The 20,478-nt window shown below is 44.7% G+C and overlaps 1 protein-coding gene across 3 annotated transcripts in view; it reads left to right on the forward strand.

The window, feature by feature from the left end:
• PCGF5 (polycomb group ring finger 5) overlaps positions 1-20,478 on the forward strand; it is a 113,225-nt gene that overhangs the window by 37,660 nt on the left and 55,087 nt on the right. The window lies entirely within an intron of this gene.

Raw genomic sequence — 20,478 nt, forward strand, 5'->3', positions numbered from 1 at the left:
GGGGGTGGGGGGCCGGGCTTGTTGGCACTTGGTGATGAGCTCTGTGCACTCTGCTGGCTGTGACGGACACTTACCGACATCAGAGGGGGCAGGGGGTCATCTCTAGGCAAAGTGTTTTCTCTTTAGTTTTGGATGGAGTGGGGGAGGGTTACGCCCCCCCCCCCCCCCCCAGTGACTGATGAATTGTAGGGTTGTCACCAGAACAAGTGATGAGGGGAAATCTCCCATTGGGGACACTGGTCTATTGCTGGCCATACACAATACAATCTACTTTAGATTTACCAAAACAATGTAATCTGGAGGACCGGCCTCATCCATCCATCCATGCAGTCAGTGTGTGTTGGGTCAGGCCATGATGGTGGAGGTAGAGGAGATCAGATTGCCCTACGACACAGCAATATACTGCAGGAAACGCACCTACCTACCTACCCGCTCAAAGCCACCCCTGGACTGCACAGCTCCGGGCCAATCATGTGCCGGGATGACTAGCGCATGCACAGGAGTGATGTCATCCTACACTGACCAATGACGATATCTGAAATCTGGCATCCAGGGTTAGATGAATTGTCCTCCTTCCACTTTACAGAATAAATGTAATAGTGATCTAATGGCGTACACCCTCCCGGATCCCCGCTGTACTTACCTCTGGGGAACCTCGGCTCTCAGCACCCCTCTATTCCTGTTCTGGGGACAATCCAACTCTTGGTATTTTCTTTTACCTTCACTTTAGGTGATAATGATGAACTGGACACAGAGAGGGTGACTCTCCCTAAGGCTCCCTTCATATATATGTGAATTGGATGCATTCTGAATGGCATTCGATTCGCATTAAATGTGAACCAATCTGGCTTTCTATGGAGCTGGTCCATGTATGTCCGGGCCGGCCGCAGTCCATTTTCAAGAAGAGTCCTGTACGTTTTTCAGGCCAGTTCAGGTGTGATTTCAAATAAAAAGTCGCACCTGAACTGGTGAAGAAATCCGGACTACTTTTAAAAATCACACTGAAGCTGCAGCCAGGCACACTATATTATCAAAAGTATTGGGACGCCTGCCTTTACACACACATGAACTTTAATGGCATCCCAGTCTTAGCCTGTAGGGTTCAATATTGGGTTGGCCCACCCTTTGCAGCTATAACAGCTTCAACTCTTCTGGGAAGGCTGTCCACAAGGTTTAGGAGTGTCTATGGGAATGTTTGACCATTCTTCCATTTGTGAGGTCAGGCACTGATGTTGGAGAGAAGGTCTCTGCTCTAATTCATCCCAAAGTTGTTCTGTTGGGTTGAGGTCAGGACTCTGTGCAGGCCAGTCAAGTTCCTCCACCCTAAACTTGCTCACCCATGTCTTTATAGACCTTGCTTTGTGCACTGGTGTGCAGACATGTTGGAGCAGGAAGGGTCAACCCAAAACTGTTCCCATAAAGATGGGAGCATGAAATTGTCCAAAATGTCTTGGTATGCTGAAGAGTTCCCTTGGAAAACTGGAACTAAGGGGCCAAGCCCAACCCCAAAGCAGGCCGGCCGCAGTCCATTTTTAAAAAAAGGGGCCTGCATGTATTTTTTAAGTAAAAATTCACACCTGAATTCTGGTGAACAAAACCGCATTAGACTCCTTTTAAAAATCGAACTGAAACCGCGGCCAGACATATGTGAACCGAGCCTAACCGGGACAAATACAGCAATAAAAACCTAATAGATGTTTTCTTATCCCTCTCCACTATGTCCAGCATTTAAAAAAAAAAAAAAAGTTTGCCTTTAGTTACGCTTTCTAAAGTGGAGCTCCACCCAAAAGGAGAAGCTCTGCTTGTTTGCACCCCTCCCCCTTCCACTGCCATATTTGGCACTTTTCTTGGGGGGGGGGGGGTACCTGGTGTTAACAGGTACCCACTCCCACTTCTATCACCCCTGCTTCCCCCACAGTCCTCTGCGACACATCACAAGTCCCAGAAGACTACGGGACCATTCAGAAAGTGCAGCACGGCTCATGCATGCACAGCTGTAAGGCTTCACTTCCTGTTTCCCTTACTAGAGATGGCAGCACCTGCACCCAAAGCCAACTGAAGAATCGGTTCTGGTGATTACATTGCTGGACAGGTAAGTGTCCTTACATTAAAAGTCAGCAACTACAGTATCTTTAGCTGCTGACTTTTAACTTTTTGGGGGGAGACTGGAGCTCCTCTTTAAGTTTTAGTTCACCTTCACAGAAAATAGTGTAACACCATACACCCTAACCCCGCCCCCAGTCCACGCTGTACCCCTGAGGTTGCTGAGCTGTCACTGCCCATGCAAAAAGAAAAAACACATTTTTGGTTGTCCCCATTAAAGTAATAAAGGGGAAATCTTCCAATAGGGACACTAGTTCTGGTGACCTGGGGGGATCCAAGGGATTCATTTTCAGGGGTTTCCTCTCACTTCCTATTTGGAACAGGAAGTGAAGGGAAATCTCCTTAATAGGGCACAAATGGCAAAAAATAACTTGATAGAGGCTATAACCTTCCTTTGCTCCAATAAAAATACTTTAAAGTGTAACTAAAGGCAAACTTTTATATTTTGGACAGCATAAGGAAGGGGGGGGGGTTATAACACCTGTCAGGTTTGTATGCCATTTGTGTCCCATTGGGGATATTTCCTTTCAATTCCTGTCCCATAGCCAAAAAGGAAGTGAGAAGAAATTCCTGCAAAGTGAGGGAATCCAGGCATGTCCCCAGAATTAGCAATCCCTGATTTCCCCTTTATTAATGTTCTGGTGACTAGCCAAAATTTGGGATTTACTTTCAACATGAATGATAAACAGGACAAAGAAAGGGTGATTCTCCCTAACAGGGAATCCGGTAGAAATAAAAACTGACAGGGCTTCTAATCCCTCTCCACTCTATCCAAAACTAATAAAACGTTTTGCCTTTAGTTGTACTTTAAAAGCTGGCCGTACATTATACAGTCTGATATCTTTTATCTTTATCAAAACTATGTATTATAGAACTAAGCAATCCTTTTAGTATCATATCAAGCAGGCTCTTATAATATCATCAATACTCCCGCGTGTGAGTGAAATGACCCGATAATGACTGTGCCACCATTGTAGATATGGAGAATTCCTTTCAAGCCTTGCTGCCCTCTAGGACTGGGGTTGTCCTACATAGTGGATGGTAGATCTAAAGGAGGTTGTACAATCAGATTGTATATTCGTGGCCACACACGGACAGATTTTATATACAATTGTATGGTTGATAGATTTACTGTCTGGAAGAAAAATATCATAGTGACACTGAAAACAATCATATTTATGTATCTGCTTTTCTGCAATCAGATTCTCCTTCCAGGCTGATCAGATTGATTTCAGTGAAATGAATCAGTATTGATCGATGACACAGGATGTGTCTTTTCAATAACTCATAGATCTGATCAGATTATCCCACTCTATAAAGAATCCTTCAGTTAGATTTCTTTCAGAGAGCAGCCATTCATATATCCTGCATTTATCGACCTTCAGTCACATTGTTGTATATGGTTGTCATTAGATCTCCCAACAAGTCGGACATCCCAACCTGCAAAAACATATTACAGGAAGGTGGCATTACGCGCCTGCCCCCCCCCCCCCCCCCAACCACCAATTTAACACAACTAGAGGACAATCAAATGAAATGGAATCAGTATACAGAGGTTTAATTCTTCTGAGAGATATTAAAGGAACACTTTAACCGCCATGGCCACTTCAGTGATTTGAAGTGGTCATGGTGGTAGGAGTCAGAAACACTGCACACGCTGGGATATTTACAATTATGCTTTACTGCTGGTGGGTACAGCTGGCTGGGACTGCTGGCGGGTACTGTTGGCGGTTACAGCTGGCTGGTACTGTTGGTGGTTACTGCTGGCTGGTATTGCTGACTCAGGCTGGTACTGCTGGCTGGTATTGCTGGCTCAGACTGGTACTGCTGTGAGTACTCTGGCTGGTATTGCTGGCTCAGGCTGGTACTGCTGGGGGTACTGCTGGCTCAGGCTGGTACTGCTGGCTGGTACTGCTGGGGGTACTGCTGGCTGGTATTGCTGGCTCAGGCTGGTACTGCTGGGGGTACTGCTGGATGGTATTACTGGCTCAGGCTGGTACTGCTGTGAGTACTCTGGCTGGTATTGCTGGCTCAGGCTGGTACTGCTGGGGGTACTGCTGGCTCAGGCTGGTACTGCTGGCTGGTACTGCTGGGGGTACTGCTGGCTGGTATTGCTGGCTCAGGCTGGTACTGCTGGGGTTACTGCTGGATGGTATTGCTGGCTCAGGCTGGTACTGCTGTGAGTACTCTGGCTGGTATTGCTGGCTCAGGCTGGTACTGCTGGGGGTACTGCTGGCTGGTATTGCTGACTCAGGCTGGTACTGCTGGCTGGTATTGCTGGCTCAGGCTGGTACTGCTGTGAGTACTCTGGCTGGTATTGCTGGCTCAGGCTGGTACTGCTGGCTGGTCTGGTGGCTCAGGCTGGTACTTCTGGCCGGTATTGCTGGCTCAGACTGGTACTGCTGGCTGGTACTGCTGGCTCAGGCTGGTACTGCTGTGGGTACTGCTGGTTGGTACTGCTGGCTCAGGCTGGTACTGCTGGCTAGAGATACATGTCATGATGACCTCAAGTTCAATGGAGTAAGTGTGAGGACTCGGGAGCGGTGCAGCATTGGAGGAAGAAAGAGGCGATGCTTCCTGTATTGGTCAGTCTCCTCACAGGTGGAGTGCATTGAATATCATTCCGCCTGTGACTCACTCAGACTGTCAGGAGCAAGCCGGAACTATACAGGAAACATGGGCTCCGTTCTGACAGATCAGCTGCGACAGACTCGGCGGCATCCGGGACATTGTGCGGCACTTGCGATTGTCAGGAGCCGCATGCGGGAGAGTCCCCCCTCCTCGCGGGAGACTTGGGATATCTGACAAGTATACTGTATAGTGAAAGGATCTCACTGGTTGCATTCAGATTGATTAGAGAGTGAAGGAAGGTCTTCTTATTGCACCGTTTTGTTGTTGCTTGTACTGAGATTGTATGGTCAGATCCTTTTATGGTGAGCCTTAGCTTTACCAAAACATCGGAGACAGAGGTAAACAGTCACTTGAGTTAGTAACCTATCAGATAGGCTTTTATATTATAGTATGTAATGGATGGTAGATATAAAGATCATACAATCAGATTGTATAGTGTGGGGCAAACGTAATATTTGCTAGACATAGAATGATTTTCTATACAATTTTATTTCAATTTTTAGTCTGGAAGAAAAATATAATCATAAAAGATTGTTTGTTGTGCCATACACCTACCAATCATATTGATCTATTCACTTTCCTTCGATCAGATTTTCCATCTAGACCGTTGAGAATAAATTTGAAGGCACAGTATGTGTTCTTTTGATAATTCAAAGACTTGGATCGTATTGTGTGATTCTGTGAAGAATTGTTTTATTAGATTGTATGGCTGCAATAACGGGGCAATACCCCTCACTCTGAGAGATTTCAGCTGTACATGTACTTTAATACTTTAATATGGAATTCTACCCCCCTCCTCTCAACTCCAACAATGCAGCGTCTGTGAGTTCCCTCACAAGTGCCATCATCTGGAGTTCCCTCACAAGTGCCATCATCTTTGCCCATTTTTCTTCTGGGTTTGGGATTTTAATTGGCAGTGCTCGGATGAAGTTACTCCCACAAATGCACAGCTCAATGTACATTGTCAGAAAGATGGCGAACAGTCGGGTCAAAATCCTTTATTGCAGAAAAGACTTAGGCCGCTTTCACACTTGTGGGACCTAAAAGTCAGGTGGTTTTGCCGCAATTTTGCCACGATTTTGACTGGACTTGAAGCAATGCCTGTGTGATCTTGAAAATCTATGGACCTCAAAACGCATCAAAGTTGGACCAAAGTAGAGCAGGGACTACTTTGAAGTCACACAGATATGAATGGTACTCATTGGAAATCATGAAGTATGACTTGTCATGCACCTTTGCAGTATCAAGTCGCAAGACAAGTCGCACAAGTGTGAAGGGGCCTTAGGGCTCTTTCACACTGTGTGTCCGTCGGACAGACCCCGTTTATCTCAGCGGGGGATCGATCCACCGAGCAGGAGAAGTGACAGCTGTTCTCCGCACTGTGTGCGGAGACACAGCTGTCAAAGCCCCATACATCTCTATGGGGGAACCGGATGGGAACGGACCGCCGGCCCATTCTCATCCGATCCCATTGGATCCGATCTGCTGGACGGATGGAAAATAGGGTTTCCATCCGTCCAGATTTGAAGGATCGGATGTCAGCTGACATGTCTCCGCTGACATCCAATGCCCATAGGAATGCATGGGGGAACTGTTCAGATCCGCCAAAAAACTGACAGGCGGATCTGAACGGTCCGCTTGTGAAAGGGGCCTTAGGGGTCTATTTATAAGACACGTATCTGAACGAATGTCACCAGCACTTGATGCCAGCTGTAAGGAATCTTCCCCTTATTTTGTCTAATAGATTTATTTCCTTGGATCATCCATTCCATCCAGTGACATTAATGGGATATTTTCCATAAATCCTTTATTCAGGAAAATATCAGATTACGGGCCCTACAGCCATGGCCAAAAGTTTTAAAAATGACACAGATAATGATTTTCACAAAGTGCTGCTTCAGTGTTTTTAGATCTTTTTGTCAGATGTTACTATGGTATACTGAAGTATCATTACAAGCATTTCATTAGTGTCCAAGGCTTTTATTGACAATTGATGGCAGCCCATTCTTGCTAATCAATGCTGGGAGTTTGTCAGATTTTGTGGGTTTTTTTTGTTCACCTGCCTCTAGGATTGACCACAAGTTCTCAAGGGGATTAAAGGTCTTGGGAGTTTCCTGGCCTTGGACCCAACATTTCGATGTTTTGTTCCCCAAGCCACTTAGTTATAACTTTTACCTTATGCAAGGTGCTCCATCATGCTGGAAAAGGCATTGTTCCTCACCAAACTGTTCTTGGATGGTTGGGAGAAGTTTCTCTCGGAGGATGTTTTGTGAGCGAGCCCACTCCCTTGGCCGGGAAGCAACCCCACATATGAATGGTCTCAGGATGCTTTACTGTTGGCAAGACACAGGACTGATGGTAGCGCTCACCTTTTCTTCTCTGGACAAGGTTTATTCCAGATGCCCCAAACAATCAGAAAGGGGACCCATCCGAGGAAACAACTTTACCCCAGTCCTCAGCAGTCCAATCCCTGTACCTTTAGCAGAATACCATTGTGTCCCTGATGTTTTTCCTGGAGAGAAGTGGCTTCTTTACTGCCCTTCCTGACACCATGGCATCCTCCAAAAGTCTTCCCCTCACTTTGCGTGCGGATGTACTCACACCTGCCTGCTGCCATTCCTAAGCAAGCTCTGCACTGGTGGTGCCCCGATCCTGCAGCTGAATAAACTGTAGGAGACGGTCCTGGTGCTTGCTGGACTTTCGTGGACACCCTGAATGAAGCCCCCTTCACAAATGCAGTGGAAATGTTTTTCATGAGATTAGGTTCATTTTCATGGCAAAGAGGGACTTTGAAATTAATTGCAATTCATCTGATCACTCTTCATAACATTCTGGAGTATATGCAAATTGCCATCATAAAAACTGACTTTGTGAAAATTATTATTTGTGTCATTCTTTAAAACTTTTGGCCAGGGCTGTAGATTGAGCTGACTATCATAGGAAATAAACCAATAAAAAAAAAAAAATATGGGTAGGTTCATTATAGCTGGACGGATGCTTGTGAAATTTGTAACATTTTGTTAAGCTTTTTTTTTTATAACTAGACCTAGTGTCCTCCAGATGATGTCTACTTAGACGAAACGCGTCAGATCTTCAAATGTTGAGGATATTTTCTTGTACAATCGCTTTTTACATTGGATTTCTGTAAGTTTGTTTTTCCTTTGATATTAAATTGCCCTTAAAGGTACACACTGTGAGTTTTTTGTTTCCCTGAGATTTTCATGGAAATAATTATTTCCTGCTGTGGGTACTTAAGATTGTTTCCCCTCGATCCGTGGAGGATGAGTATATACTTCTACATGAATGATTTGTGACATCTGCCATAAGGATTATCCATCTCCCATATTAAACCCAAATGACCCGAAAAGTATATGCTTTGTTGGGTCCACATTTTCTGATTTACCTGTACTATCGGTGGTGGTTATACACCTAGGATTATTCAAAGAGGACTTATTCACACTCTGCACTTTGTGGTGGATGTATCATCAACCATTTTTTTGATGGACTATTTTTTCTTTATTACATAAACACATATGTACTTTTTATGTAGGCATATTTTTGCACATATGTTTGCACAGTTGTTTATTAAGTGTATATGTTTTTATACATATGCACATGCATGCACTTTATTTGCATAATTTTGCACATACATTTGCATTTGTGTGATAATTTTATTTTGTTTGAGATTTTGCACACTTTTTTTGCATAAGTTTGCACATAAGGAAAGTATTTTTTGAACACTGCTTTCATCCAACCATTGATATATGATTCGCACATAACACATTTTCCCACATGCTTTTGGGAGACTTCAGATGTGTTTTTGCAAAATGTAGACGGCCTTGGATGTTTTTCTTTGTAAGAAAAGGCTTCCGTCTTGCCACTCTACCCCATAGCCCAGACATATGAAGAATACGGGAGATTGTTGTCACATGTACCACACAGCCAGTACTTGCCAGATATTCCTGCAGCTCCTTTAATGTTGCTGTAGGCCTCTTGGCAGCCTCCCTGACCAGTTTTCATCAATTTTGGGGTGACGTCCAGTTCTTGATAATGTCACTGTTGTGCCATATTTCCTCCACTAGATGATGACTGTCCTCACTGTGTTCCATGGTATATCTAATGCCCTGGACATTCTTTTGTACCCTTCTCCTTTTAACAATGAGATCCCTCTGATGCTCTGGAAGTTCTCAGTTCTCTGCGGAGCATGGATTTGGCTGTAGGATGTGACTAAGAAAAAGTCAGGAAAGTCAGGAAAGACCTACTAGAACAGCAGAACTTTATTTGGGGTTATTCAGAGGCACTTTAAATAATGGCAGGTGTGTACTGACTCCCATTTAACATGAATGGGATTGCTTAATTCTGAACACAGCTACATCCCCCGTTATTAGAGGGTGTGCACACTTATGCAAACACATTATTTTAGTTTTTCATTTTTACCCCCCCCCCCCCACACCAAAAAAGAAAAAAAAAAAGATTTGTTTGTTTTTCAATTGAGTTGTACAGTTTAGCGGTCAAATTAAAGGTGGAAAAAGTTCTGAAATAATTTTATCTTTGTCTCATTTTTTTACATCACAGAAACCTGATATTTTAGCAGGGGTGTGTAGACTTTTTATATCCACTGTATATTGTACATTCACATCAGTCCCTGCCCTCAGGGAGCTTACAATCTAAGGTTCCTAGTTCACATTCATACATACAGATACCAGACCCAATTTAGACCAGAGACAATTAACCTCCAAGCATGTCTTTGGAGTGTGGGAGGAAACCGGAGCACCCAGAGGAAACCCATGCAGGCACAGGGAGAACATGCGCACTCCATGCAGGTAGTGCTGTGGTTGGAATTTGAACTGACAAACCCTAGTACTGCCAGGCAGAAGTGCTAACCACTGAGCCACTGTGTGTTCACTTCAATTAACCAATTGTGTCCTAGCAAAAATCTTGTTTTTTTTGGATTGGATTTTTAGTGCCGGTTCACACTAGTGCGATGCGGGAACCCTGCGAATCCGATGTGGGTTCCCGCATTGCACCCGACTCGCAGGCAGTTCACACTGCCATGTGCGAACTGCTGGGGGTGTCAATACAAAGTTAACGACACCCCCCAGATCAGTTCGCATATCGCAGTGTGAGCTTTCAGTTCGGGCAGGAATCGGATCGCATAGGTGTGAACATCCATGCAATCCGATTCTGGTGCGGACCACAAAGAGAGTCCTGTGCGACTTCTGTGCAAATGCGATGCAAATTCAGCCATACAATCTGTATGGCTGAATTCTCATCGCACAGACATCGCATGTGATTTGCAGAGCAGTGCGGTGCGAATCACATGCGATGTGTGACATCGCTATAGTGTGAACCGGCACCTATTGTTGATGCAGATTTGCCTTATTTACCACCATTCACTTCACAAAGTGAACATTGACTTGAGAAAATATTTTCTATTCCTTTGGTACATCCAACATCATTGTGTCATTGTGTGTCATAACATTTGAAAGACCATTCAGGTTAGAGAGTGATTTGTTTTATATGCAGAGCGGAGTCACAATAGTGTGCTGAAATATAGAAAATCCTTTTCTTTCTCTAGATTCCTTTGCACAATGTACAGGACCTGAGCAATAGGGAATAGTATATTCTCATGTGGATGTCCAGGGCTGCTGTTAGAAATCACAGGCCCCCTGATAGCCTACCTCAAAGGCCACCCCCCCCCCCCCCTTTCAAAAAATATAATTCACTATAATGCCACAGATGTGATACTATGCTTCACAGCCATGGCAGAAATGATACTCCCATGGAACAAAACTGATTCAGGTGTGCTAGTGCAGGGTTACAGCAGATAGTGTGAAATTCTGCTTGAAGAACGATCCAAATGCTGACTGCTCTTTAGAGAGCAAACCACATTTAACCACTTAAGCCCCGGAAGATTTTACCCCCTTCCTGACCAGGGGGTATTTTGCGATTCGGCACTGCATGACTTTAACGGAAAATTGCGCGGTCGTGCGACGCTGTACCCAAACGAATTTGACGTCCTTTTTTTCCCACAAACAGAGCTTTCTTTTGGTGGTATTTGATCACCTGTGCGATTTTTTGATCATGCGCTATAAACAAAAAAAGAGCGTCAATTTTGCAAAAATAACAATATTTTTCACATTTTTTATATGAAATTCCCCCCAAAAAAAATGTAAAAATCAAAATTTTTTAACATTTTCAGCCAATTTGTTTTCTGCTACATATGTTTGGTAAAAAAAATCGCAAAAAGCGTATTTTGATTGGTTTGCGCAAAAGTTATCGCGTTTACTAACAAAGGGAAAGATTTTTGTCATTTTTGTTTTTTTTTTTTTAACGCGTAATGGCGGCGATCTGCAATTTTTTTTTGCGGTACTGCGACATTGTGGCGGACAGATCGGACCCTTGACTGACATTTTTGACACTTTTGGGGTTACCAGTGACATTACTGCAGTAATCAGTGCTATACATATGCACTGTTACTGCAAAATTACACTGGTAGTGAAGGGGTTAACTTTATTTGAGAGGGAGGTGCTGTGTGTGTCCCTAGGGGCGTGATTCTAACTGTGATTGGCTGTCTGTTGAGCTGTAGAAACAGTGATCAACGGTTCTACATAGTAGAACCGTGTGATCACAGTTTCTACACAGGGGAGAATGACAGGCGGCTTGTTTACACTAGCCGCCTGACTTTCTCCCTCTGCAGCGGCGATCGCAGAGTGACCGGCGGACATCGGGTCCGCCGGTCACACGCGCGGGGGGGGTCCGTGACCACGCGGGAGTGCGCCCGCTCCCTAGACCCTCACAGGCTAGCGACGTAGACCTACGTCACTTTGCCTGTGAGGGGCTGACTGCCGACGTATATAGTCGTTAGGCAGTCGGCAAGTGGTTAAAATTAATTCTTCGTTTTTTTGGGGCGATTTTTTTCTAATTATTTTTTAGAATTTTAATTTTTTTAATGTGTTTTTTTTTCTTTTGTTTTTTGTTGTGTTTTTATTTATTTATTTTTTGACTGCCCTGTTGGGGGCCTTTGGTGAAATATAAGGGGTCTCAACAGACGCCTGATGTCGCACTTTAAGACTGATAATCGCAAATTTTTTTTTTACCTTGTTTAGAAGAAAATATACTTACCTTACTTCCTCTTCCTCCCCTCGGCGGCCACGGCGATTCGTCACTTCCTGGCTTGCAATGATTCCTGGGAGCTGAACGTCATCGCTCCCAGGAATCAATGCGCCTGCACCGGCCTCTACGTCAGTTCCGGTGCAGGCGCCGTCATACCTTGCTAAACAGCTTCTGGGCATGCCCAGAAGCTGTGCAGGGATGACGCTGTGGCACCGGAAGTGACGGTGGGGCCGGTGCAGGGCATCGTGGGACCGAAGAAGACGGAAGAGGAGACAGAAGAGGATCGCGCTGGCTTCAGCTGCCCACACCTGAGATGGCAGCGCTGGACCATACATTTTCAAGGTAAGTATTTCTTCTAAAAGGTAAGTGCAACCCGGGACAGATCAGAGGCTATCCATTGTGGAATGCACTAGCCCTGACTGTCCCGGGGGTATTTTTATTATAAAAAACTTTCCCAGGGTGGAACTCCGTTTTAAGAGATGAATGGACACAGGAGTGATCAGTACCAATCACTCACTGTTTATTCGGGAAAGGAAGGGGCTGGTAAGTATATACGTCATATCCCACTCTCCATCCTGGAACACCTCCCTGTGTGCCCGCAGCAGCTGCCAGCAGAAAAGGAGAGGAGGGAAACCAGCAGCACTTCAAGGGAGGGGGGTACACATGGTGTCCGGATAGCAGGGGGGTGAGGGAGTAGATACCGATCCCTCTGCAGCACAGCAGGAGGGAGAACAACAAAGAGAATCTGGCAGCATTGCGGGGGGAGGCACAAGAGTTGGCAATAAGGCAGTACAGATAGCCCTCCTTTTAAACTGATGGGGCCCGGTACAGAAGGGCTAGCTGTACTGCCTTTATCAGTGACCCTCCTGATGTCCGACAAACTTTTTCAGCTCTGCTTTTAACTACTAAATTAAAATAATTTTAAAAGAGAGCAAGCATGGTTTTGGTATCCTGCCCTGTCTTGCTGAGTAGACTCTCTCCTCCAATACTAAAGATCTCACCACAGAGAACAACATTTCTTATAAGCATGAGAAAGTGTGCTCTGCCAAGATGTTGTATCTTTTTTCAGTCTATAATCCTCAGACATGCTGGCAGATTACTTGCTGGAAAAAATGCCGCATGCAGATGAATGCCTTCCAGTTAGAAGCCATGACACTTGACCACTTCAGCTCCAGAAGGTTTCACCCCATTCTTGACCAGAGCATTTTTTTCAATTTGGTACTGCGTTACTTTAACTGGTAATTGTGCGGTCATCCAACACTGAAGAAATTACACTTTGTTACAATGTAAAGTAGTGAGTGTACAGCTTGTATAACAGTCTAAATTTTCTGTCCCCTCAAAATAACTCAACACACAGCCATTAATGTCTAAACTGCTGGCAACAAAAGTTAGTACACCCCTAAAGGCCCGTACACACGATACGAAAATCAGAAGGAAAATGTCGGCCAACGAACGATCTGCCGATTTTCGGATTGCTTTCGACAGCCGATTACAAATTTTCTGGGCGACAAAAACTGGATGTGCAGGCTATAAAATATTTATTGTATGTCAACACAATGTCTGATTTTCGTTTTAATCGATACAGTTTTCGTCCGAAAAAAATCGTAAGAGCAAGACTACGCATGCTTAGAAACGAAAGAACACATAAACAATTCAACACGTGACATCACTTATGAAGTTGAATTCTGTCGTACGGGAATTTTTTTTTTAAAAGTAACCTCTTCACTTTCCACATGAGACTAGCATGCAACAAAAAACGGACGACAGATCATTCGATAATCTGATCAGGTGTACGAGGCTTTAGTGGAAATGTCCAAATTGGGCCCAATTAACTATTTTCCTTCCACGGTGTCATGTGACTCGCTAGTGTTACAAGGTTTCAGGTGTGAATGGGGAGCAGGTGTGTTAAATTTGGTGTTATTGCTCTCACCCTCATACTGGTCACTGAAAGTTCAACATGGCCCCTCATGGCAAAGAACTCTCTGAGGATCTGAAAAAAAGAATTGTTGCTTGACATAAAGATGGCCTAGGCTATAAGATTGCCAAGACCCTGAAACTGAGCTGCAGCACGGTGGCCAAGACCATACAGCGGTTTAACAGGACAGGTTCCACTCAGAACAAGCCTCACCATGGTCAACCAAAGAAGTTGAGTGCACGTGCTCAGCATCATATCCAGAGGTTGTCTTTGGGAAATAGACGTATGAGTGCTGCCATCATTTCTGCAGAAGTTGAAGAGGTGGGGGTCAGCCTGTCAGTGCTCAGACCATATGCCGCACACTGCATCAAATTGGTCTGCATGGCTGTCATCCCAGAAGGAAGCCTCTTCTAAAGATGATGCACAAGAAAGCCCCCAAACAGTTTGCTGAAGACAAGCAGACTAAGAACATGGATTACTGGAACCATGTCCTGTGGTCTGATGAGACCAAGATAAATTTATTTGTTTCAGATGGTGTTAAGCGTGTGTGGCGGCAACCAGGTGAGGAGTACAAAGACAAGTGTGTCTTGCCTACAGTCAAGCATGGTCGTGGAAGGGTCATGGTCTGGGGCTGTATGAGTGTTGCTGGCACTGGGGAGCTACAGTTCATTGAGGGAACCATGAATGCCAGCATGTACAGTGACATACTGAAGCAAAGCATGATCCCCCTCGGTGCAGAGACTGGGCCGCAGGGCAGTATTTCAACATGATAACGACCCCAAACATACTTTCAAGACGACCACTGCTTGCTAAAGAAGCTGAGGTTATGGAAGGTGATGGACTGGCCAAGCATGTCTCCAGACCTAAACCCTATTGAGCATCTGTGGGGCATCCTCAAATGGAAGGTGGAGGAGCCCAAGGTCTCTAACATCCACCAGCTCTGTGATGTCATCATGGAGGAGTGGAAAAGACTCCAATGGCAACCTGTGACGCTCTGGTGAACTCCATGCCCAAGAGGGTTAAGGCAGTGCTGGAAAATAATGGTGGCCACACAAAATATTGACACTTTGGACATTTTCACCTAGGGGTATACTCACTTTTGTTGCCAGCAGTTTAGACATCAATGGCTGTGTGTTGAGTTATTTTGAGGGAACAGTAAATTTACACTGTTATACAAGCTGTACACTCACTACTTTACATCGTAGCAAAGCCTCATTTCTTCAGTGTTGTCACATGAAAAGATATAAAATATTTACAAAAATGTGAGGGGTGTACTCACTTTTGTGTTTACTGGAATTTACACATCTTTTATTTTCTGACTGCCTATCTAATTTCTTGAAGTGTTAAAATAGGGTAGTACAAAATCCTCCCAAGTTACCCCTTTTTGGAAAGTAGACACCCCCAAGGAATTGGGGGAGACATGTTAAACCCATTGAATATATATATTAGGGATGCACCGAAATTTCGGCCACCGAAATTATCGTCCGAAAATGAGCCTATCCCATTTCGGCCGATAATGGGTTAATATTGCCGAAATGAATATGTCCGCCGTGAGGAAGGAGGAGGGCGCAGCGCAGGGCAGGTTTTAAAAGTCCCGCCTCTGGCCGACCGCCCGCCTCTCAATGACGTCCCTACTACTACAATGTGTGTATGAATGAAGGGACATACCAGGCGGGAGGGCGGGGCGAGCGGCCGCTAATAGATATAACTATGTGATCCTTCCCTGTCAGCGGGACTGTGTGTGAATGAGAACTGACCTGACACCGGGCGGGGGGAGCGGCCGCTAATAGCTGTAACTATGTGATCCTTCACTTCCCTGTCAGGCATGTAACTCCGCTGACAGGGAAGTGAAGGCTCACATAGTTATAGTTATTAGCGGCCGCTCCCCCCGCCCGGTGTCAGGTCAGTTCTCATTCACACACAGTCCCGCTGACAGGGAAGTGAAGGGAAGAATCACATAGTTATATCTATTAGCGGCCGCTCGCCCCGCCCTCCCGCCCAGTGTGTCACTTCATTCATGCACAGATCGTAGTAGTAGTGACATCACCGGGAGGCGGGCCGCCGGCCAGAGGCGCTTCTTTTGAATGAAGGACACCCGAGGAGGGATGCTGAGCCAGAGGGGGGGAGGGTGTACTGCCGAGGGGGACGCTGAGGCAGTGGGGGGGGGGGGAGATGGGGGAGAGCTGTGGCAGCTTACCAATGGTATTTGCATTATGAAGCATGAGGGGTAAATGTATTGTCACTGCTGGTCACTGATGCATTAGTGACCGACCAGTGGCAGTTAATTAACCCCTTTGTGCTGCATTAGTGCAACCAGTATCAGTGTTAATTAACACTGGTTGCACTGATACTGGTTGCACTAATGCAGCACAAAGGGGTTAATTAACTGCCACTGGTCGGTCACTAATAGATGAGTGACCAGCAGTGGCAATACATTAACCCCCTTATGCTGCATAATACAAATACCATTGGTAATTAAATTAACCTCTTGCCAACCCATCACAGTACATATACTGTGACAGGGTGGCAGCAACAGGTGTACGTCGCTGCCTGTTTTTGGTGTATGCCCCTGTTCTATCTATTTTACATTTTTCTTGGGGAAAAAGTCATTTTCGGTTTCGGTTTTCGGCCAAGGGCATCCTGCATTTTCGGTTTTGGTTTCGGCCCAGAATTTTCATTTCGGTGCATCTCTAATATATAAATATATATATATATTATATATATATATATATAATATATATTTTTTTTTTTTTTTGTCACAAGTTTTTTAAAATTGACAAAAATAAATAAAAATTCAGTTGTTATTGAAATTAAATATTGCTTACACATGCCATGGGGTATATGTGGAATTACACCCCAAAATACATTCTGCTGCTTCTCCTGAGTATGCAGATACCACTTGTGGGAGACTTTTTGAGAGCCTAGCAGCGTACGGGTGCCAAAGGGTGTCAACTGCTCATTTAAATTCCTTACTAGCTATCAAAGTTTCAGAGGCCCTGAAATGCTAGAATAGCAGACACCCCCTCCCCCCCCTCCCCCCCATAATTACTGCTTTTTGTAAAGTAGACATCCCAAGCTATTTGCTGAGAGGCATGTTGAATCCACTGAATATTTTATATTTTGCCACAAGTCTCCGTAATTTTTTTTTTCTTTTACACAAAGTTGTCACTAAATTATATATTTCTAACAAATGCTATGGGTATATGTGGAATTACACCCCAAAATACATTCTGCTGCTTCTCCAGAGTACAGGGATACCACATGTGTGAGACTTTTTGGCAGTCTTAACTGCATACAGGACCCCGAAAACCAATCACTGCCTTCAGGCTTTCTAACGGCGTAAATTGTTCATTTGACTTTCTCACTGACTATCACAGTTTCAGAGGCCCTGAAATGTCAAGATAGCACAAAACCCCCCAAATGACCCCCTGTTCGGAAAGTAGACACCTCAGACTATTTGCTGAGAGGCATGTTAGGTATCTTGCTCTTTGTCACAAAGTTTTGAAAATTGAAAAAAGAAAAAATACATTCTCCTTTTCTTTCTTCATTTTCCAAAAATTGTGGCAACAAATGAGATCTGCAAAATACTAGACACTAAATACGGTGATTAGTAAAAAAAAAAAATCAGTACACTGTACCTAATGACATTGTGACAGGGAGTAAAAGGGCTAACTGGGGGGATGATCAAGGGGTTATCTGTCCCTAACTGTGTGTTCTGGTGTCAGTGTAGTGCTTGCACTCACTGTAGATGTTCTCTCCTCTCACGCTGGAAAGGGAAAAGGGCTCCAGGAGAGAAGATTGAAAATTTCCTGTGCCTGTGCTTGCATTACACAGGCACATGCCAATACACCATTTGTCAGAACCGATCAGCAGGTCCAGGCCATAAATCATTGGCCGGGACCTGATGAATGATCAGTTCTAAATCTAATCCAATCACTGCCAGGCACGTGTGCCCCCTACTTGTGTGTGTGAATCCCTTACAGGTACGTGATTTTGCGCAGAGAGGCCGCCCTGCTGCAGTAAATGTGCGTGGTTACCCAGAATTGGTTAAATCATCTGTAGCAAAAGAGCCATCTGACATCATCGTAAAGTGTTGTTTTTGTTTTTTGTTTTTCCTTCGATCCCCTCTTAGAGCCCATTCACACTAGCGCGACTTGTCCATTGACCGCTACAAGACCCGTTCTAATAGGAGCGACGCAAGTCGTTCCGACTTAAAAAAAGGGTCCTGTACTACTTCGGGGGGTCCTGTACTACCTGGAGGCGACTTGCATAGACATTCATGTTATGAAGTCCATGCAAGTCGCGCCGAAGTCGCGCTGCACGCGACTTCACAGGTCGCCCCCTAAGTCGGAGCGACCTAATGTGAACGGGGACTTAAAGTGTTTGTAAAGCTTTTGTAAAGCTTTCTTTTGTATTTTCTTAACACAACACAATGTAATATTTATCTTTTCTGTGCAAGGCACCTGGCTCCTCCTCCTTTGCTTAACCCCCGAACCGGGCTGTTTGTGTCTATTCAGACACACCACACAGCGTGCTCAGCCCTGCCCCGCCCCCCACTCTCTGCTCATCGCCTTTGACTGACAGTAGCAGGAGCCAATGGCTCTCGCTGCTCTCAGCCAAGCCTGTGAGACACGGGAGAGGGGAAAAGAGCTGCTGCAGATGTGCACAGGACTGGATCCTGAACAGGCTTAAGTATTAGGAGTGGGGGGGGGGGGTGTATGCTACTATTAAAAGGTTTTTATCTTAATGCACAGAACAGCTACAGAGCCTAGGTGATGACATCACCCTTAGACTTACTCTGGGGCATCCGTTGTCAGCTGTCCCTTCTCTACACTGAAGCCGGCACTTGGACCCAATCATGTGACCAGACCAGAGCACCCTCAGAATAGGTAAGCCTACAGATCTTTCCTTCACAGGATAGATAGAGTAGAATTAAGTATAGTTAATATTTGGCTGAACTTCTACTTTAAGGCGCAAAAACGTTTTAATTGTTTGGATTCATTATATTACTCAGTATACAAAAAAGGATATAAATTCACATTGTGTGTGCCAAGTGAATTTACAAACCCAGTTATTGCCTTGTTACAGTAGTGGTGATATCACATGCTGCACCTAGCCTGAGCAGAGTTGTAGGGGAGACCCAGCAGGCCCCGCCCACCACAGAAGGGGTGGATACAAGACCAGAGAGAACAGCAGTGAACGGTCTTTATTACAGGGAGCTCCTACGCAGAGGCAAAGTTTCACACTTGATTACTGTACAGAGCGTTTTTTTGTTCTGCTGTCTGTGTCCCATTGGGGAGATTTAGCTTCACTTTCAGCCCCAACAGGAAAGGAGAAGAAATCCCCTCTTAGATATTTGTCACCAGAATAGGTGTTCCGCATTGAAAGACCTTTTAATTGCTTTCTTGATCTGGGAACATCTTGAAAATGTAGCATATACTATCACCTTCTGTCCCAGTGATATTGGTCTCCAGGATAAATGCAGATTGTGAACGGTTCAGACCACAATAAAAGCCTGACAGAGGCGCTTACCCTTTGTGCTCTGTCAAAACTGAAAAGAGTTGTGACATTGAAGCTCTAGTTGTGCTGGGCCTCGAATTGGAGAAAAGCTTTCTAGTGTGAAGACCTACTTAACTAGATACGGTTGGACTGGAACGATTAGATGGGTTTTCAGGCTACATACTTGGTAATTTTTGATATCTGGAACAAAAATATGACTGCTTAGTATATGGCCAGCATTACAGTTCATGTTTTCTAGATTTCCTCACACAATAACTGGTAAAATTATCCATTGGTTTCTGTCCAAATTTCCCAAATGATGTTACTTTTGGTCCAACCTGGAATGTAGACCTGTTGGTGAACCCTGGATACCGGCTTGAAGAAACTGTGATAATAATTATGTCTGAACGTGTATTGCTTTTCTGTTTCTTGAGTCTAGTGTGGGCCACAGAATGCGCATGACCTGGGCAGGGACCTGAAGTCTTCTGCCTTATTCTAGGCTATCTGAAAGACATTCCTTGGACTGTCCGTTTCAACACACAAAGAAATGTTTGCCTGAAATAAGAATGTAAAGATCTATAACAGTTTTTAACTTTAGTTAAATATCAGAAATTACTTATTTTATTTTATTTGCCATTCAAGGCCACAGATGCATAGGTTTGGCTAATGGTGGAACTTGAAGACCCTCCAACATGACCTCTTCCAGTAGATACAAAGCATTCTGCCCCCCATCATCCCCCTGCCTTTCTGAATACCCTCACCTGACATCTAACATAGAACTCTCTTCTATTCTCAATCCTGATGACTGCTATCATCAAGACTGAAAGGGAGAGGAAATATAAAATTTATAGCCATCCTCAGAAAAGACATAGGGAAATAGGGACACCTGTCAAAGGTTGATGTCCCCTGTGAATGCCATAGTGGCAGACTGCTTGTAGTTCTCAATGAACTACTAGGGTGCTGATCAGCCTCCTCGTCATCATCCTGTAGCTGAGAAACTATTTGCCCATACAAAGATACAGAGAGCTCTCAGCAGTGTCTGCAGGAGCCTGACATTGCCCCCTTGATCTACTGTAGTAGGTATTATGCTATGCATGCTGAAGTATGTGTGTGTGTGTGTATATATATATATATATATAGCCTTTAACCACTTCCCGACCGAGCTATGGCCAAAAGATGGCTACATCGTGGCCATCCAGTTCTGGTAGGGCATC

Source organism: Pelophylax lessonae (genome assembly GCF_965119305.1).
Source record: "Pelophylax lessonae genome assembly, chromosome: 9".
In the NCBI taxonomy this organism is placed as follows: domain Eukaryota; kingdom Metazoa; phylum Chordata; class Amphibia; order Anura; family Ranidae; genus Pelophylax; species Pelophylax lessonae.